We start from the raw sequence: 18,496 nt of genomic DNA on the forward strand, positions 1-18,496 counted from the left end.
TTTTGAAAGGACCGTTTAATCGTCTCACGAAATTTCAAGGATAATAATTCGAAGCACATGCCTTCCGCTAACAGGGTTCGTGTGTAGGTATTACAATCGGATTAATCTCACAACATTGAATTTACACAATTATATACACGTCATTTAACTGCATATAAACGTACAAAAGGGGTTTAAAACTAATAATCGAATCATTGGTAAGTCATCTCAGGTGCATTCTTACGGAGGGGAGGAACGCGTGCACGATCATCGTGCGCGTTCGTCGATGATCTCGTGCGCTTCACGTATACACGTCCCCGCGGTTCGTCAAGCGCGACTTTTCGATTCGATTTCTCACGAACTTACGCAAAAACGCGCTCCCGAATTCTCGGTTACATTTGTTCCTGAAAAATCAACCTTAGAAACCGCTGTCGCGACATTTACTACTAACAACGCTGCAGATAATAAATGATTTATTCGTCTTCCACTTAAAATTCGCAGACGCCGCTTCTTCGAACTTCGAGCTTCCACCGGTACGTTCTTCGTTTCTATATCAAAATACTCGTAATTAATCAATTGCAACGAGACGCTCTGCTTCGACGCTGTGTCTTGCACCACGTGTTACAAAAAAGAATCTAAATGTTATACCATTATTTTTGGCAACAGAAAAAATGCACAAGTTTCTTAGGAAAGTTGTATTATCTTACTCTATCGGCTACGTTAATCAATACTTCCAGATTCCTTTCCAAAGAAATATATTAATGTAACTGCGATGAGTTCTGTTGAAAATGACACAAGAGTGTTGTTATTAAATAAAATCTATCAAGGATTCCGCTGGAAATGAATATCGAAGTTGAGAATAATGATAAACATTTAAATTATAATTTATAATATTCGACTACGTGTGTATTTTTGGATAAAACGGAATATGGAACGTGCTCGACATTTTTCCTAGCAACTTGTGCAAAGTTACCGCGCGTTTGAACGCGTACAGGTGAATTTCACGTGGATACGTTCGCTTGTGGATTTCACTAAAAATATTTCAGTTAAATATAACGTTGAAACAACTTCGACGAAAGATAAATGCCCACTTTGGTTCGCTTTTTGCCCTTCTCTCTGTCGCCGTTCGAGCGAGGCGAACTGAACAGTCAGACATTCCTTTCCGACGAAGCAACAGCGGAATCGTTGTGCCAAATTGGAAGTTTGCCGGGAATTAATCGCTAGGAAATAGTTTTTAAGTGTTATCGCGTGTCACTTGGCACGCGAACGCTTCAGTCGAATGTAAATAGACTCCCTTAATTGAAATTCCCTCCAATAACTTTTGTCCTGGTAATCTTCCTCGCGGTGAACGACGTGGACCGTGAAACACAGCCAAACGACACTTCTTTTCGCGACCTTTTTGCAACGGAATTCCTCGACGATTCTAATTATCGGTAACCGCAAATCATATTCTACGTAAATATGAATACCGACGAACTCCATTCATTAAGAAACTAATTCGTATAGAACCTCATTGTTATCTACTACCAGTTGTATTCTACATTCACAATTACGAACTTTAAATCAAACCTGCTCTTTCGTAGGAACAAATGAAAGGATTAGTTTTTCGTTTATTATTTTTCAATAAAGAATATTCGAAATAAATTTACAAGCGAAGCTCGACTATTCAATTCTTGTAACCAATATTTCACAGTAATCAACGAAAACTCTGTTGATACTCGGAAGGTTGAAACCGAAGCGAAACTGAACGAATAAAACACCGACAGCTTTTGTTTCGTGAAAGGTATGCTTCTGCCAGTTTGTCTCCATTGTTCTCTCTTATTTCGACAGCGCGCGCATCATTTTTATCAATTTTCCTGTAAATTGAAACGCAAAAAGATAGTCTATAATCAATCGTTGCCTGCAATGAAACTTATGTTTCACGTGTATATTACCAACGATTTAGTTTATTACTTCTCCAAAGAAAATAAAGTTGTTCGAACGTCAAGATAAGCTGAGAAATATTCGAAGTATACAGAATTTCAAGTATAACAGCACATTACAACGTTTAAAATCGTAAAACTTCAATTCTTTCACGCGCACCAGCGTTGTCTAAGATAAGCTTAGTAATTCGCGGACTTCTCGACGCCATCTTTGTATATTTCCTTACAAGAAACCCGAATAGCACTGTGTCAAACGAAAGGAGTGTACAAACATGAAGTTCGGTAGTCGCATTGAACGTCGTTACAATTAAATCGTTCTAAGTTATGATCGATTCCTTTGGTTCTTGCGTCGCGGTTCAATCATCGTGAAAGGTATAGATCTGTTATATAATTTGTTCAAGGACACCAGAAGCTGTCGAATCGATAACTCGCCGGGGTGTCTTCGTTACTCGATAAATTAATAATACATCCACGGTGTTCCGTTTAAAGCGATCGTAAACGAGTACGAACGTTTATTGCTTTTAGAATTCCGTTGTTCTAAGTAACGGTGCGTATAATCACCTGCGCGTTAAGCAACGAAACGTGTAATCGCAAGGCGTTAATCTAATAATATTAACGTTTCGCAACGGAAGGATGGAAATTGGAATGAATCGGAAACTCAAGTCGATCCCTCGAACCTCACGATGCTTTTATTATTTTTCACGCTCTGCGACGGAAAATTTGAAATAATTATCAACACTCTAATCATTAAGATCAAAGAATTACCAAGACAATGTAAGTGATCTGACTCTAAATATCGTTGAAAAATTGTTCCTTCTCCAATTGCTGACGAATATTATATTCAATATTTATTTCTATCTTGAGATTTATCCTTAAAAATCATTTGGAACGACGATTAAATGGGATAAGAGATACCAAATGTACAGCTGAAAGTTAAACAAAGATGCTTAAGAATTTGCAGACGTCAAATGTTTTGTTTATTAACTGAAAATTGCTCGGTTTAGGGGTTTATCGTGAGACAATAAAGTTTCAAAGCGAAAATATAAGAGAAGTCGCACGGTGAAGCTCGGGAAACACGTCCGTCCGAGATGAACATGAAAATTGTGTTTTTTAGTGATGCACGTCTGCATCAGATCGTCAGAAATCGATCATATCTGTTTCTGACAACACGCCAGCGACGTATACGTGGGCGGGGGGGATAAAAGAGTTTTCGAAATTCTTTCGGCGAAACGTGTAAGCGTCGAATTAAATGTGGATCCTTCTTATTCGCCGCGTCGCCATTGTTTCCTTCCTCATAAAACGATATTGTAAAGAAAATTTCATTTGATCAAATCGATAACATACCGTCGTTCGAGTATCTCGCGAAACGAAAGTCTTTAACGTTTAAGTATGAAAGTAACGCGGCAATTATATTCGACCGTTGAATAATTTCTTGTGTAAAAGAACTCGTGGATTTCCGTGAATTTACAACGTATCATTTGTTCCATGGATGACTGACGTGTATTACAATCTCCTCAGCTTCGTTTCTATATTTATACAACGTACACGATTCGACTATCGTGCGCGAAACTCGTATTTGTCAAAGGACAATGAATAAATTCGATGGCTGTACGAGATCGGCGACGTTCGGCTCGCAGAAGGCAATGGAAACGCGGCGTAAGTACGCTCTAAAGACATCGTTGCTCGCCATTAAACTATGTGCTATCAGTCGACTGTGTTTTCATGTTCGCCCTACGCAAGATTTATTGCTCTCTGTTGCTTGACATCACCTTGGTTACTGTGTTAATTAATATACGCGCCCGTCCGCGACGGATACACCGGTTAATCGCGATCGACGCGCGACTCGCGCGAAGGGATCCTCCGCGGAGCCCGCCCGTCTTCAGAGTTACTCGAGTCGCTAAAAAGTTGCCCGCTAAAAAAGCTTTTTAATCGCGTTGAATTCCGTGCGTCCGCGGATTAAATTGATCCGCGTCGAAAAAACGATGCGATCGGGCCGCAGCCGACAGCGTTGCGGTCGATCTGCTAAGCGGAATTATTTAAGTAGAGTACAATACAATTACGACGATCGCGCTACACGCATTAAGCTATGCACTTAGGAAAATCCGCAGTTGAAATGATTTCGAAACCATTCTACCGGCAAAAAGGCTGCAAAATCGTTTCGAAAAATTATCTAACAATTTCACACGCGCGCTAGGTTACTCGAGTAACGCCGCATTGAGTCGATTACAGTTAGTAGTATTCAGTGGCACTCTCCCCCGAGAGAATCTAATTACGGAAAGCAATCGTCTCCTTCGGAAATCATTTCAGAAATTCATAGCGCGGTTAATTGGAATTTTCATTTCTGGAATTTCATGTTCAAATCGTCGGCGTAAACTCAGAAAAATGTTATCTCAACGAAATGATAAAGAAGAAAGAGAGCGGCAAAGGAATATATTATACAAATCAACTATGTTAATTGTTACTGTAATTGTTAATAAGATTCTTAGTTGTAATCGTGACAATTATCACTCCTATTAAGTATATAGTAATCACACTTCTTAAGGATTCCGTTGAAAATGTTATCATCACGCTACAAAATGATAATGACTGATAGTAAACGATTAGATTCTCCCGAGTTTCACATATCGGCGACAACGACGCCGTAACTCTTTCATAGATTCCCGTAAAACACGGGTCACGGACGACACAAGCAACGGCGCGGTACAGAAACGTTTAACACACCCGGTGTGTTCGTCGCGTCATCCAGTTAACCCTTGAACTGCCTCGCTGTTATATAATCGATTATCAAAAAACACGTTGTATACCCCGTAAATGGAATTCGTTGATTCGTGTGTTTACGTAAATACGTGGACCGCGTTCGGTATGATCTTCTTAACCCTTCTCTTAAAGCTCACTATACAGGGTGTTCGGAAAGCACGCGTGCGAATCGATCCCGCGCACAGTCACGCAAAAAACAACGGCTCGCAACAAGCTTAAGTACTTGCCTCTTTATATATTTCTCACTGTGTCTCGCAGGTTTCCTCGTCGAAGTAACATCGAAAGTGTCTAAGATCGCCCAGCGGGAACGGTCGCTCCCGCGGAGCTCGAAACTTCGCGCGCAGACCCTAAAGAAGTCTTTTTTTCCCCGTCGTTTTTCTCGATACTCGCTCGTATCGTTTTGTATATTTTTTCAGCGTCCTAAAGATCGTTCGCCGATTTTCCGCTTTTTCTACGGGTTCAACCCCTTCGAAGTTGTCGCCGTGTGTCTTTTTTTCTTTTTTCTCCTTCGCTTTTCCTCTTTTTCGGCGGATCTTTTTGTCCCTTCTCGATATTGCGAGCGATAAACGAATCTGCGATTGGGCGAAAGAGTTAAGAAGCGTCCGAGCAGTGGAAGGGTTAGAGACAACGACCAGGATCGGCTACGACACGTGATATATATGCAGTTAAACAATCGGACCCGCGATTCGGCTACCGGGGATCTAACGAGACTCGAGAGTAACAACGTAATTTAATTAGGGAATCGTTAAGTCGCTCCCGAAAAGAGCAGGAAGAGGGACGGGGGAACGGGGAAAGAGACACGGCGGTCTATCACGTCGTCCATCGAGAAACAAGACGCTCCGCCATCTTGTTTTCCACCATACTTAACGTTCGCCATGTTTCTCTTTCTCTCGATTCGTATTTACTCCCGATATTCACCACGTTTCTCTTTTTCTCTCTTGTTTGTTCATCTTTACACTCTACTTCCCGCTTATCGCCGTTTTCCCGTCTCTCCGTTTCCCTCTTCCGCAGTTTAAACATCTATCGAGGTAAGGAGAAGTGTGGGTAATCACGACAGGAAACACATATACACTGTATACGCTATTATAAAAAATAATAAATATCATTGAAATGTGAATTACACGAGACGCGGGGATGCGACGCGTCGACCATGGAAACGTTTCTTCGCTTGGGAGGTTAGGATATCTTCCGTCTTTGGACGTCGACGCGCGCGCGTCTCCGCTTCAACAATCGTAGACATCGACAACGATACAATATTTCTCATGTATTTGTGTCCGTGTGTCTGTATGTGTGTGTGTGTGTGTGTGCATGCTCGTGTACTTGTTCGCAGGTACACCTCTCTGCACGTTTTTCCTCGTTCCCTTCTGTTTCTCCGCGGGAAAACGAAGAAACGATGAATCTCTCGGGCCTTGGTTAGCCGCCATTTTGAGTGCAGAGAGGCCACCCGTGTTTCTTTTTGTTTTGTCGGCGTGTCAGTGTACATAGGAATAGATACATTAATACGTAGACGACTAAGCTACCTATGTCATGTTAAAATACTGTCTGGATCTTTTGTCGCTAGTTACACCGTTCTCACTTTCTCTCTCATCCGTTCTATTCGCTGTACACGTTATACGACTACGATCGCGTGGATCACGATCCATACACTATCGCTCGCTCTCGCGTTTCTATACCGTTCGATCCTTCGCTGTACCGATCCACGGGATCGTGCGATATTTTTGTTCATTTTTGTTCGTCTTAGCAAAACCCTTATCCCCTATTTTCACCGATTTGTATATGCACGTGTGTATATGTTATATAATATATAATATATATATATAATATATATATATAATACATATATATCTTCTATATACAATATATATATCAATTTTGTATGTATATTATGTATATAAGATGCGGTAAAGGTGTAATAAATTAATTGTTAATGTTGTCGTTTCTTCCGTTTCCCTCGGTTTTCCTCGTGTTTCATTTTATTTCTTTTTTTTCGCTTGCTTGCTTGCACGCTTATTTGTTTGTTTGTTTGTTTGCTTGTCTGTTTATTTGTTTGTTTGTTTCTTTGTTCTTCTCGTTTTACACGTTACGGCTATAATTACGTTTCGCGCGTCGTTAATAACTAGTGATATGTATTCGTTTTGAACTATAGCGTTTAGTTTGATACGGCCCTAAAGGTTAGTCGGTCCGATCGACGATCCAGGACAATTTCGGGGATCGTTTCGTGGATCATGTGATTGGATCGTGTTTCGGGCAGGCAGTCTTTTTCTGTGGAGACAAAGTTGTTCGGCTTCGATTTCACTGAACACTGTTATCCATCGATTTTATATTACTTCGTATTATACTCGATCTGCTTCGCACATTTCTTTGCTAACTAAAGGATATATCACTCTCGATAGAAAAATATTCTGCAGTCACGAATATACTTATTACTCGATTACACTGAAATATTCAAATACTTTCATCTTTGTTTGGACTTATTTTTAAGCTCGAAGCTTCATTTAGTAACTAAAAATATATTAGTTTTAATAGACAAACGTTATAAATAACTCTGCAGAATTTCTCAATGTTCCTTTCGAACCGTTTGTAACATCAAAATCACATTTGCCAATAGATATAGAAAATCACCTAAGTAATTTCGAAGATAATTTGAAATATCACTTCCTTACGAAATTAATATGATACAAATATCAAAATACATACTCAAATAGAAACATTTAAATCTTTCGTTTCTCTGTAGAGAAATTGTAATTTAAAGAAATTCATTCTAATTTTATATTATAATCTAATTAATCGCGTAAAGAATTGTAATTCCAAGATGCATTAGGTAAACAGATGATAGAAATATTTCCGTCGAATAACGTTACACTTAATTTCGCGATTAAGATCGTATCCCAGGATGATTTTCGAGTAGGAAAATATTTTGCGGGTTAAACCGTCCGCAATTTTGAAGTGGCGCGGCGGCGAAGAATTACCACGAGGAGGATGATCCAAGGAAAATATTTCCTTTAAATTACCTCGCGGCCGGCTCCGCCGTTCCCCGTATAAGATCCGAAAATTTAAAAGTTTCTCCGAGTCGCGGGGCCGGTTTAGTCACATTCTCGCGAGGACAGGGTCGTAAAAGATGCCGACACGGCACGGCGGCGCTTCCATTATCCGAATTACGGCGGTTCTTCCGAAAGTTTCGGGAAGCCGCTGAAATAAGAGCCGCGTCGCCGCGTTCTGATTTCCCGAGACTGTGTAAGCTTCTTAAACGAAAGACTACTGCGCGGAAAAAAGACGAAACTCGTGGTTTCTTGGGGAACAGTCGCCTCAACGAGGAAGAAACGAGCGAAGCGACGTAGTGCGAGTAGCGGAGCTAGTGACGCGACGATTTCAAGATGGCAGACGGAACGAGGAAGGTCTTGAGACATTAACCGTGTAATTAAAACGGAAAGTTAAAAACTTTCAGAATCCAACAGTCGACGAGTTGAAAATTTGAAGATCTACGTACTCGAAAATTCGAAGTTTCATTTGAAAATTCCAAATTTTCTTCGCTAAGTGGCGATATTTGATATAGAAAAGACATTGCGTCTGGGAACATTGCGATCTCTTGCTGAAGAATACCAGAATTCCTTCAAGATTAAATAAACACGTGAATATACCGTACAGATCTAACTTCCACCTTGCCGTTACCAGATCAGCAGCCACGAAATTCGATTTCAATATCGTCCGCTCAGCCATTGAAACTATATAACGGACAACATAATCCGCAACCTATACACTCCCAGGCAAACGAGTCCGATTCACAGTCTCCCGATCCGTCATCAATCGGCCGCGATCGCGAGCATCGATCCAGCCGCGTAAGAAGAGACCAATTATGCGAAGGTTAACAAGCAAGCCAATGGAAGAGCCAAGGAACGTCGCGGGAAACGAAGCGCGCCGCGATAGAAGGCAAAAATAATTGGAGCATCATTTGTAGCTCCAATTGTCCGGTCATCTCGCTGGAAGGGCGGGGAGGAAATTAATCGAACCGATACAGGGACGGAAACGAGCGGGAAGAGAAGGGTTGAGGGACACAGAAAATCAAGGGGGGGAAAAAAGAGGAGATCTGGAGCGAGCGAAGGGACGAGCCGAGGGGATTTTATCGACGCGGTCGAATTTACTGCAACCATGGCGGAGGCGGTGCCGCGCTGCGTGCACGGTGATGCAAATTTCGCCGGGCCGCCCTTTAGCGTTTTATCGAATCAATCTTCGGGCGATTAGGCGGACAACGATTTTTAACGGTTCGCCGCACATTAGCCTTTTGTGCCGCTGTCAAAGGCCAGCCCTGGCGGCCGGCCGGGCCGAGCGGTGCTCTGCAGCCCGCGAAAATGCAAGGTGGACGAAAGTGCCGTTGCCTCGCGGCGGCGACTTCTCGATGAAATGTTCTATCGCTGGGACACTTGGCCTTTGACCCTTCTTCTATTCCGGTGCGTTCCTTGTTTCTGCGCTCGATATTGTTTTCGGATATCTGGGAATGCATCAGTCTTCGATTTTTGCGTTTGGTTGCCTCTGATCGAGTTTTGTGGACGCCTTCTGCACTTAAGAATTTTTTCATTGAAACGTTCGACGTTCTTCTGTGAGATGTTTGAGTCAATCGGACTTCATCCTTTGCATTTACGAATTTTTTTAATAGAATTATTCAACATTTTTCGATAGAATATGCACACGTTTTGGTAAATCGGATTAACCCTCTGCACTGAGAACTTTTTAAACAGAACTATTCAACATTTTTTTATAAGACATTTTTTGAGGCTGTACGAAACATTGAGGAACATAGCTCTTTAGTTTCGATATTTCACACATCGATGCATTATACGGTTCATATTAATTTACAAACTTCACGATTCTAATGTCTCAAGCCAACTGCAAGGGGTTCAAATCGTCGGTTTCTACTGACAAACAGCTGTCACTTACACAAACGACCTTTAATCACGCAATTGAAGATGTTAAAACGTTGAGTTTACTGCAATGAATGTTATAAAGAATTGAATATTTAAGGAACTTCCGAATAATTAACGTTCTACGGCACTTTCCAAGGATTCATGTATAATTCATCAGAGCTTCCTGGCGGTGACAAATCTGTTTCAATTTCCTTCGCGGGAGATTACGACGATGAATTTTGACCGATCCGAATCTGTTTACTCGAAACATTTCTATATACTTCCTCGGTCGATCTGAATTTTTCTTCGTTCGCGGTACAAATACGTGAAATTCCATTGAACGCTTTAATTATCTAATACCCGCGCTCACGCAATTTTCCAGGTCCGCCTTGTTTTCCCTCGAATAAAGGGGCGAAGTTTGTTCATTTAATCCCGGGACACCTTGTACAGTCACCGGTGACTAATACGGCGTGCAATATCTTCAGTAAAAAATTCCCTTCCTCGTGCCCGGTAAAGTCTTCTTTAGCCGCGTCCTCATTTTCAGCTCGTCGTCCTCCCATTTAGTACACCTGTCACCTTTCTCCCGACCTTCCTCCATTTTATTTTTTAATTCCTGCAACTTCTCGCTCGGCGTTCTTATTCCTATTTTACTCCTCGCGGTTGTCTTCGACGGGTTTCCACGAAAACCGCGAACCCTTCGAAACTTCGTGCGCTTCGTCCACGTCGCGATCCATTTTTAATTCCTCAATTTGCCGTTCGCCCGAAAATAAATATCCCGCCGAATCTCCTCGAACGTTTCCATCATTTCGGTTTCCTTAGCGACGTTGGTTTTGCATTCTCGATTCTGTAAAGCGTATCCTTTACATATAAACCGCGGTTGTCGGAGGGAAACACGCTGCACAAATGTTTGCTTGGCCTGTAATAACAGGGAATTCGTTTTACATCTCTTTAACGGAAAACATTCCGAGTAACTGGGATTTAGATTTTCACCTGCGACTCCGCCGCTCTGAACTGAATCGTAGGAATCTGTCGCGTCGAATTGATCTTCGTTTATAATAAAGACAATATTCTACATTTTATAGCGATTCAATTTGATTTTCAATAAGAAACAGTATTAGCGAGAGGATTCTTCGTGATATAATACACTCGGAGGAAATCAATATTCATGTAACACTTCAATCGATATTTCAATTTCCACTCACACGAGTGTACTCATTAATATGTATGACACGGTTTAATATTAATAACACTTGTTAAAGCTTGCGAAACGCTCGCTAAATGTAATCAATCTTTAATACTCGGTGCACCTACTGAAATTCACGTAGACGTAACCCTTGGGATTGCTTCGAAGTGTCTCTTTTATAAACATTCACCAATATCGTCTGTTAACGTTGATGTTGATCAATGTTAAGTACTCAGTGTCCAGTGAGATCGAAGGGATGAGGAAACAGAAATGGTTCAATCAAATATTTCCTATTTCCACGTTCGCAACGGAAACCAAAGGAGCGTCGAACCACGAAATTGTGCCTCGATCATTCTCGTCGATCGCGCGTTCGTAAACCGCCCCGAGTCTGATGTCTTTTCTTTTTCTCCTGAAGTTGGTGTCCGTTACCGGGGATCGACGTCCGGAGCACCGGACAGGCAATTCATGATATGTATCGTTTTCAGCGTGGCTTATTGCTTAACGTACCGCTACGAGTTACGATCTAGACCCCTTAACTCTATTTACACGTTTACGCTCCTCGCGAATCACCGATATCAAATACTTTACCGAAACAGGCCTCGATGGTCCGTGACGGCGAAACGCCGGCTCCGATGGATATCCAGGAAAATGTATAAAACACACCTTACAATAACAGTTACGGAAATACACGCGATAAGGAAAGTTACGAGTGCAGCCGGACATTCGTCGTAATTTCGCGAAATGAATATTTTCTGAATGCACGCGAATATTCGAAGTTACAAACGAACATTTTAACTTTGAATTATTTATCATTGAAGATTTCGTAGGAAAAAATATGCAAATGTAATACGATAAATATTTAGAGAATTAGAATGTTCGTAAAGATTGCTCAACGGAAGATCGAAATTTTCAATCGAATTTTTCACTTCACATTTCTGGTGTAAACTCCGCTGAAATTCGAATGTATTCATTAATTGGAGACATAATTGTCGCAATGAATTCTCTTTCGTGCGTTAAGAAACAATAGTTTTCAAGCTAATTAACAGGCTTTCCTTCTCCTCGTTTTTCCATTTGCGACGGCAATATCGAGTAACGTCGTCGACACAATTTTCAAATGATTTTCGACGAATCACCGTTCGCAGCGGCATGCGTTAATTAAATTGAAACGGGAAAACAGCTGTTTTCCAGGGAAATTCTCTCGCGATATCGAGCGGAGCCTCTTCGTGCGTGAAACCGTCGTTTCGCCGATGATTGTTAACGATAAACGAACGCCGGAACGGTTTCGACGTTAGAAACCGATACCTCGTCCGCGGCGCGCTATCGATTTTTCATATTTCTTTCGTTACGCTTCGCAATCGAATTTCCGCGACGGAAGGATAACTCTTCCGCTGAAGTGGCGGAAGTTCGTTAAACCGTGGATGAAGGCTGATTGATTCGTTCCTTGGATTGTCGTGGAAATTGTCCGCGATATTGGTTCGGTGAAAATAAATCGACTGTTCGGCGAGAAAAGAAATGTTGCGCCACGATTTAACGACCGCCTCGCGACCATTTAAAACTCCCTCGAAATGATAAATATTAACGAACGATCTGGGAGGCATTTTCTGTCGGATCGTTGAATTATTCGCTGAAAGGATCGATTGTACATAATTGTTTCTCGTTTCTGTTTCGTGCAACCGAAAACACGTTGTTACAGACAATATTTTGTATAATTCAATTATACAATTTTAATAACATTTTTGATAGAAACATTATATAGATGTCAGATATAATTAATAATATAATTGAATAAAACGGTTTATAGAATTATATTATTGATTACGTTATTAATCATTGTTTCGATGAATTTTCTGCATTGTAATCGTGAAATAAATCATTCGGTGGTGTCCACGATTTCAGTAAAATATTTGATATCTCATTTGTCCGTCGACGACGCTCGGCCCCGTCGCACCGTCTACCAGACGAAACGGCGGAGTTGTGTGTACACGATAAACAAAGTGTATGTACATATGTCATTGATATCCTTTTGATCACAGAAATATCGTTTGCCGGAGTCAGTCGCGCGTCTTCCCAGATTCATTTCCGGCGATCGATCAATTTTATTCGATTAAATTCTCATTTGCTGTAAACACTCGGTTCCACCTCTGATTTCGATGTTACGTATGTAATTAATTCAATTCCCCTGTTGACCGAAGTTTTAAATGTCATGACGTGATATCCACTACTCGTGTAATTAATGTGAATATTAAATCTCTTCGCAATCGGGTGATGCGAGTCGATCAAATTTATCCTGGAAATTTAGATCGATGGATCATGAATATTTGAGACGCTTCAATTCAACCATAAAAATTGCATTTGTATTATGCGAGCTATGATTGACGGATCATTAATCGAAGAATTTAAAGATTAATCTCTGTCAACTTATGTAACTGACATTATTATGATTTTGAATTTTAATATCTCTTTATAGTTAATATTCTTGTAATGTTACTATGTTACTCATAAATTATTAAATAAATGAATAATAATAATTTCAATATTTCTTCATGGTTGACATTCTTGTGATGTTAATATATTACTTGTAAATTAGTACATAAATAAATGATAATAATTTCAATATCGATATTAATATTCCTTTAACGTTTTAATACCTCAATCGTTCTAATTAATCCAAATATAATTCGCGAGTTCCCTCAAAGCGAAGTTTCCCATCGGTTAAACCCAAGCAAATAGTAATAATTTGTCGAGTTGTTGTGTAAAATGTTAAAAGATTACCGTGAAAGTTCCGCGACCGCATCCCCCCCGCCCCCGGGGGACGTCATCGTAAAAAGACAGTTACAAAACGGAACTCATTACGTAACTTTATCCAAATCGCGGGGCGGATGAAAATGAATTTTTAAAGTGCACTAAAGTACGACAGAATCTAGTGCTTTAAGCTGGCATTATTTAATCCCGGTTTCTTGCCCGCCAGTCAAACTTTCCGGCCGAGCTCCTCCTTTAATTCGCAATATTTCTTCTATTTCGCGAAGACACCGACAAAAAAGTAAGTTTAATTTATTACCGTGGAAATCTACTCAATCTTCCGGTTTTATCCGGCTTTCCCGACGCGCGACAAGAAAACAATTCAATGTTTCAATTTTACTCGAAAAAACAATCAGGTGAACGTATACTTACATACACTACGTAACACACTGTATATTTCTTAGAATAAAAAGTGCTTTTGCAATGAAGATAATCTCAAGCGTAATCGTAACACTTGAAGGAGTTGCAGGCTCGTAATTAACTTTTACAGTTATGCGTAGAAGTTGGTCCACAAACTGTTACTTTGTTCCTCGCAAAATCGAAACACAATTCTATGGGATTTATAAGTTGCTAAACACGATGCTACATTAAAAGAAACGATTAGAGAATACAATTTCCATTTTACTCATTTAAATTTTAATAATTTCTATCCAAAATCTCAAAATCTCAAACATGAACCACGAAATCACTTTACGATCTAACCAAACCCAAAACCACCCTTCTTAAACGAAAAACAAAAACATCGAAAACAATTCCACAGGCTTCAAAAGTTGTTAAAAAGACACTACATTGAAAGAAACGATTAGAGAATACAATTTCCATTTTACTCATTTAAATTTTAATAATTTCTATCCAAAATCTCAAAATCTCAAACATAATCCACGAAATCACGCTTCACGATCCAACCAAACCCTAAACACGCCCTTCTTCTTAAACGAGAAACGAAATCATCGAGAACACAATTGATTAAACATAAAGAGTCATCGCGAAAACCACAGGATTTCCCGTTCCCGGTCATCTGATTTACAAGGAATCGAGGATTGCGATCCCGACAGGGTATCGACCTGGCCGAGCCGCCATTTTCATCGCGTGATTTCGTTTCGCGCCTCTTCCCGGGAGTTCCCTCTCACCGGCGCAGCGTTTTCGGTGCGGATCCAGCCCGGTGGCGTCGTCTTTTAAATAAATCAGTACCGTTCTCGCGGGACACCGTCGAAAGAAGCGACGAGCGGGCGAGAGGTGGCCGCGGAAGCGAGGAGGATAGCTGGCGGCTCGAAAGAGTCCCCGAAGCGGAGATTGGAGACACACTTTCGCCACGTCCCGGCGAACTTCCGGTATTACCGGCGCGGAGGGCGGGCGGTTCAGGTGGCCCGTGGAACTCGATAAAACGGAACTAAAGCCTGCCGCCTGGAAACAGGTCCCGATTGAAGGAACCGGGATTTACGCGGCGATCGGGGGCCGGGCTGATTTAATTTTGTAACGGGCGCTAACTGCGTCGCCGTCGCCTGGAAAAGAAGGCGCCCGGCTGGTTCATTCAATTTACCGCCGGCGGAGTATCGCGTTCCTCCGGTATTTTGTAAATCACCGGACACCGTGGCGGCTGATTGGATAAGGTGTGCCGTTTATCTTGATCCGGATGAAGATACGGCTCGCGCTTTACTTAACCTTTAACGGACTGCGGCCTCGAGGACTTCCATGGGATACCGTGTACTTTGCCAGCGGTGTTCTCGACGGATACTCAAATTAGCGAAAGGAATGAATACTATCGAGCTTTTTTCATTAGCTCCTGCGAACGGGGATATTCAACGTTTATCGGAATTTTCAGATTTTCATGGTTGACGGTCAAGTTCCTGGAGTTAACCACTTGCGCTGGAAATGAATTTAGAGATTCGACAGTCTCGCGCGATGAATTTTGTTTTTACCAATTTTACGCAGATGTGGACGTTAATTTTGATTAATCGTTTTGTATGGAGTGATACATTTCGAAACAATTTAATATGAGTAATGCAACAAGATTGTCAATGTGTAAAAGACATCGTTGACCATTTTGAAACGGAAACGTCTCGACGCGCGTAGCTCGTCTTTCCAGCGCAAGAGATTAAAGGTCAACGTGTTCGCGATCGGTTTATTTTAGGAGTAATAATCGTGGTTGTTTATATTTAGATCTCCGTGAGATTATAGTTTGACGTGTATTGGATTTTATTAATATTATTTCGTGAATGTTTACGTTGATTTTTGATTGCTACTTTTAAATGTCTAATTTTAAATGTCTGAATGAAGGAACGTTATTAATAATTTCAGTGAATTCTTAACTTTCAATTAATGAAGTAACGATATCAAGAAGAATAAGTCCTTAATTAAATGAATAATTCAATTTCATATCTATTCATATAGTATCAATCTTTCTAAGAACAATAGAACAGACTGTACTGTGCAACCCATAATAGATTTCTTTAACTTAACGGTATATATTAATTACATAATTAGTAGTTCTAACAATGGTAAATGGAAAATTTCGTGTCATCTTTCATACGATATAAATAGTATCACCGACTATTGCAAAAAGGAGGATTGCTGAAATTGTTTCCCAGAAAACAACGAAAGAAAACAACATTTTCCAATAGCATCAGTTACAGTGTCCGCGAAGCCTCTTTAATCGCGGCTTAAATTTCAGCGAACTTCACGATCTTTTTTGCACCTGTGCGCACACGTAGCCGCATAAATTGTCCAGGAACAAATGAATTTGGCCAGAGACGCGGAGCGGCGCGATTACTTTTAATCAGTTCCCCCGAATCCTTCCGGAACGGCGCGAGAGTGGAGAGTCGATAGAACCGCGCGATATGTTTTATGCAAATGGCCTACGGTCGATACACGCGAGCCCCGTAAATCCTTTTCTTCGCCGCGGTCCTGTTTTCAGCCAGCCACCCTCGAATATGGGAGACTTTGAACCTTGAGGAAACGTTCCTCGCGATCGCTTCACGCTGGGGAATTTCCCGGCGAGACATCACTCGCATTTAAACGAACGATTACGCTTCGCAGTGCTCGCCTCCTTCAAGTGTTACTGCTCGAAAGGATTCGAACCGTCGATTCGATTATTTCTCCATGGAGCACGCTAGCGGGCGACGCAATTTATTTCAACCAATCGCTGCTCGCTGGTATTTGTTCTCGCGTTTGAACGTTCGAAAATAGTGGTTGCCTAATGTTTCGATTTAATGCGATTCTAATTTTGCTTTTATGGATTAGCTGATACCTTAAACGTTCGTTCGATTAATGAGCTTTAACGCGTTGAATTCTATGGGGTTACCGGTGATCCTTAACAAAATCGAATTACTATACTCGATTAACACTAGAACTACTACTAATCGGTTGGAATGATCCATTCTTGATTTCTTTTATAATTTCTGGAAAGGTACACATGCTTCTGTGAGAGATCGTTCAAGAAGCTGATTTAGTGATACCTACAGTGTGATATAAGTTAATTGAAATCTTAATGAATAGAGAATTATGTTTTACAAAGAAATTTGGGAAAGTCAGTTTAAGTGCTTGGTAGTTCCAGTGTTAAACGATGGTTACTTGAAAACATTTCTGTATTACAAATAATACTAATTCAGTGATTCAGCTGGATGAATGTGGAATAACAATAATTCAACTTAATTATTGAATATTATATTCTTTCTATTGTATGTATATTTCTCTGTGAAATCATGCGGCGTTCAACGTGTTAATGACAAGCTACAAATAAGTTTTGAGAGAAATTTATAGCGAAGAATTGAGAAGTTTCGTTACGACAGAAATTGTTTGATTGATCGATTAACTGCATTTTTGAATGAACGATTGTTTACTTTCTCATTGAAAGGTGAATTCTATTTTACGCAGACGGGACAAATTTGTTTCAACATGAATCTGGGAAGAAACATTCGTCGAACTCGCTACGAGAATGTCCGAACCGTCACTCACGAACTGCGAATGTTCATTCGTGTCTGAAATTCTGTTTTGTAAATGAATCAAATATTCGATTAAAAATATTTCCTTGGTGTCCTACCTGGTAAGCAGACTTCAGATGTTTATGCACTCGCAGCAGACTGTCTAGAAACCACAATCAATCGAATAAGCAATTTATAGAGATTCAATGCAATTGATAAATAGATCACGAATCTTCATGCATCTAGAACGAACACGGTACGAATTAAAATCAACATTTGTGTACGGTTGAATATAAGTTTAGCGGAAACATTCGTTGAGGTTGTATCTCTCTGTCCCTCGTTTCCATCTCTTCACCCTTTAAAAACATAAATTACCATAAACATCTGCAGTCCATTAACTCTTATTTGCTTTGACTGAAAAGCAAAGTAAAAATAAAATCAAGAATCAGGAATATCGAATTAAGATCAAGCAACCTGAAGTACTTATCAGATAAAACTATAAAAAACTACAAAATCAGCTCGCCTATGTGAAAAGAAACTCACGAAGAATGGGAAAATTCGCATGAACATACCGCAGTTGATGATTCATCCGTAAGGCCCGATACACACTGTCGACTCTCGACCTGATCAATCAATTAACTCCACTTTTCCCGTAGCAACGGATCGCCTTTCATTTTCTATACGTTTTCTTTCACTGTAACTCTGGACCAAGAATTGTTTAAAAATTATCAAATACCTCGCCTGCCCTTATAAAACAAAATTTTCAACATCAGTTAAGTGACTTCTATTAAAAAGTTATTCCTATAATTTCTATGAAAACTTCTATCAAAGTCAACGAAGCAAGCTACAGTCACAGTTCGATTCAGAAGATTTGCCTAAATGTTAACCCTTTGCACTCTGAGTTCCTTTCACATTTACTTTTCCATAATTCTGTATTACTTCAAGTGTTTCAATTGAAATGCATTTCGAAACAGTGAAGCAATTCTTTTTACTAATACCATCAAAAATTGTACAACAACATAACACAATTAAAAAATG

The 18,496-nt window shown here is 40.4% G+C and overlaps 1 long non-coding RNA gene across 1 annotated transcript in view; it reads right to left on the reverse strand.

The window, feature by feature from the left end:
• The window catches only part of LOC143175108 (uncharacterized), a 40,283-nt gene continuing 21,787 nt past the window's right edge, over positions 1-18,496 (reverse strand). Inside the window, exon 2 of the long non-coding RNA XR_012999749.1 lies at positions 1-18,496. This exon is cut by the window's right edge and continues 19,989 nt beyond it. This is a non-coding gene — a long non-coding RNA (uncharacterized LOC143175108).

Source organism: Nomia melanderi, chromosome 11, assembly GCF_051020985.1.
Source record: "Nomia melanderi isolate GNS246 chromosome 11, iyNomMela1, whole genome shotgun sequence".
Classification (NCBI taxonomy): domain Eukaryota; kingdom Metazoa; phylum Arthropoda; class Insecta; order Hymenoptera; family Halictidae; genus Nomia; species Nomia melanderi.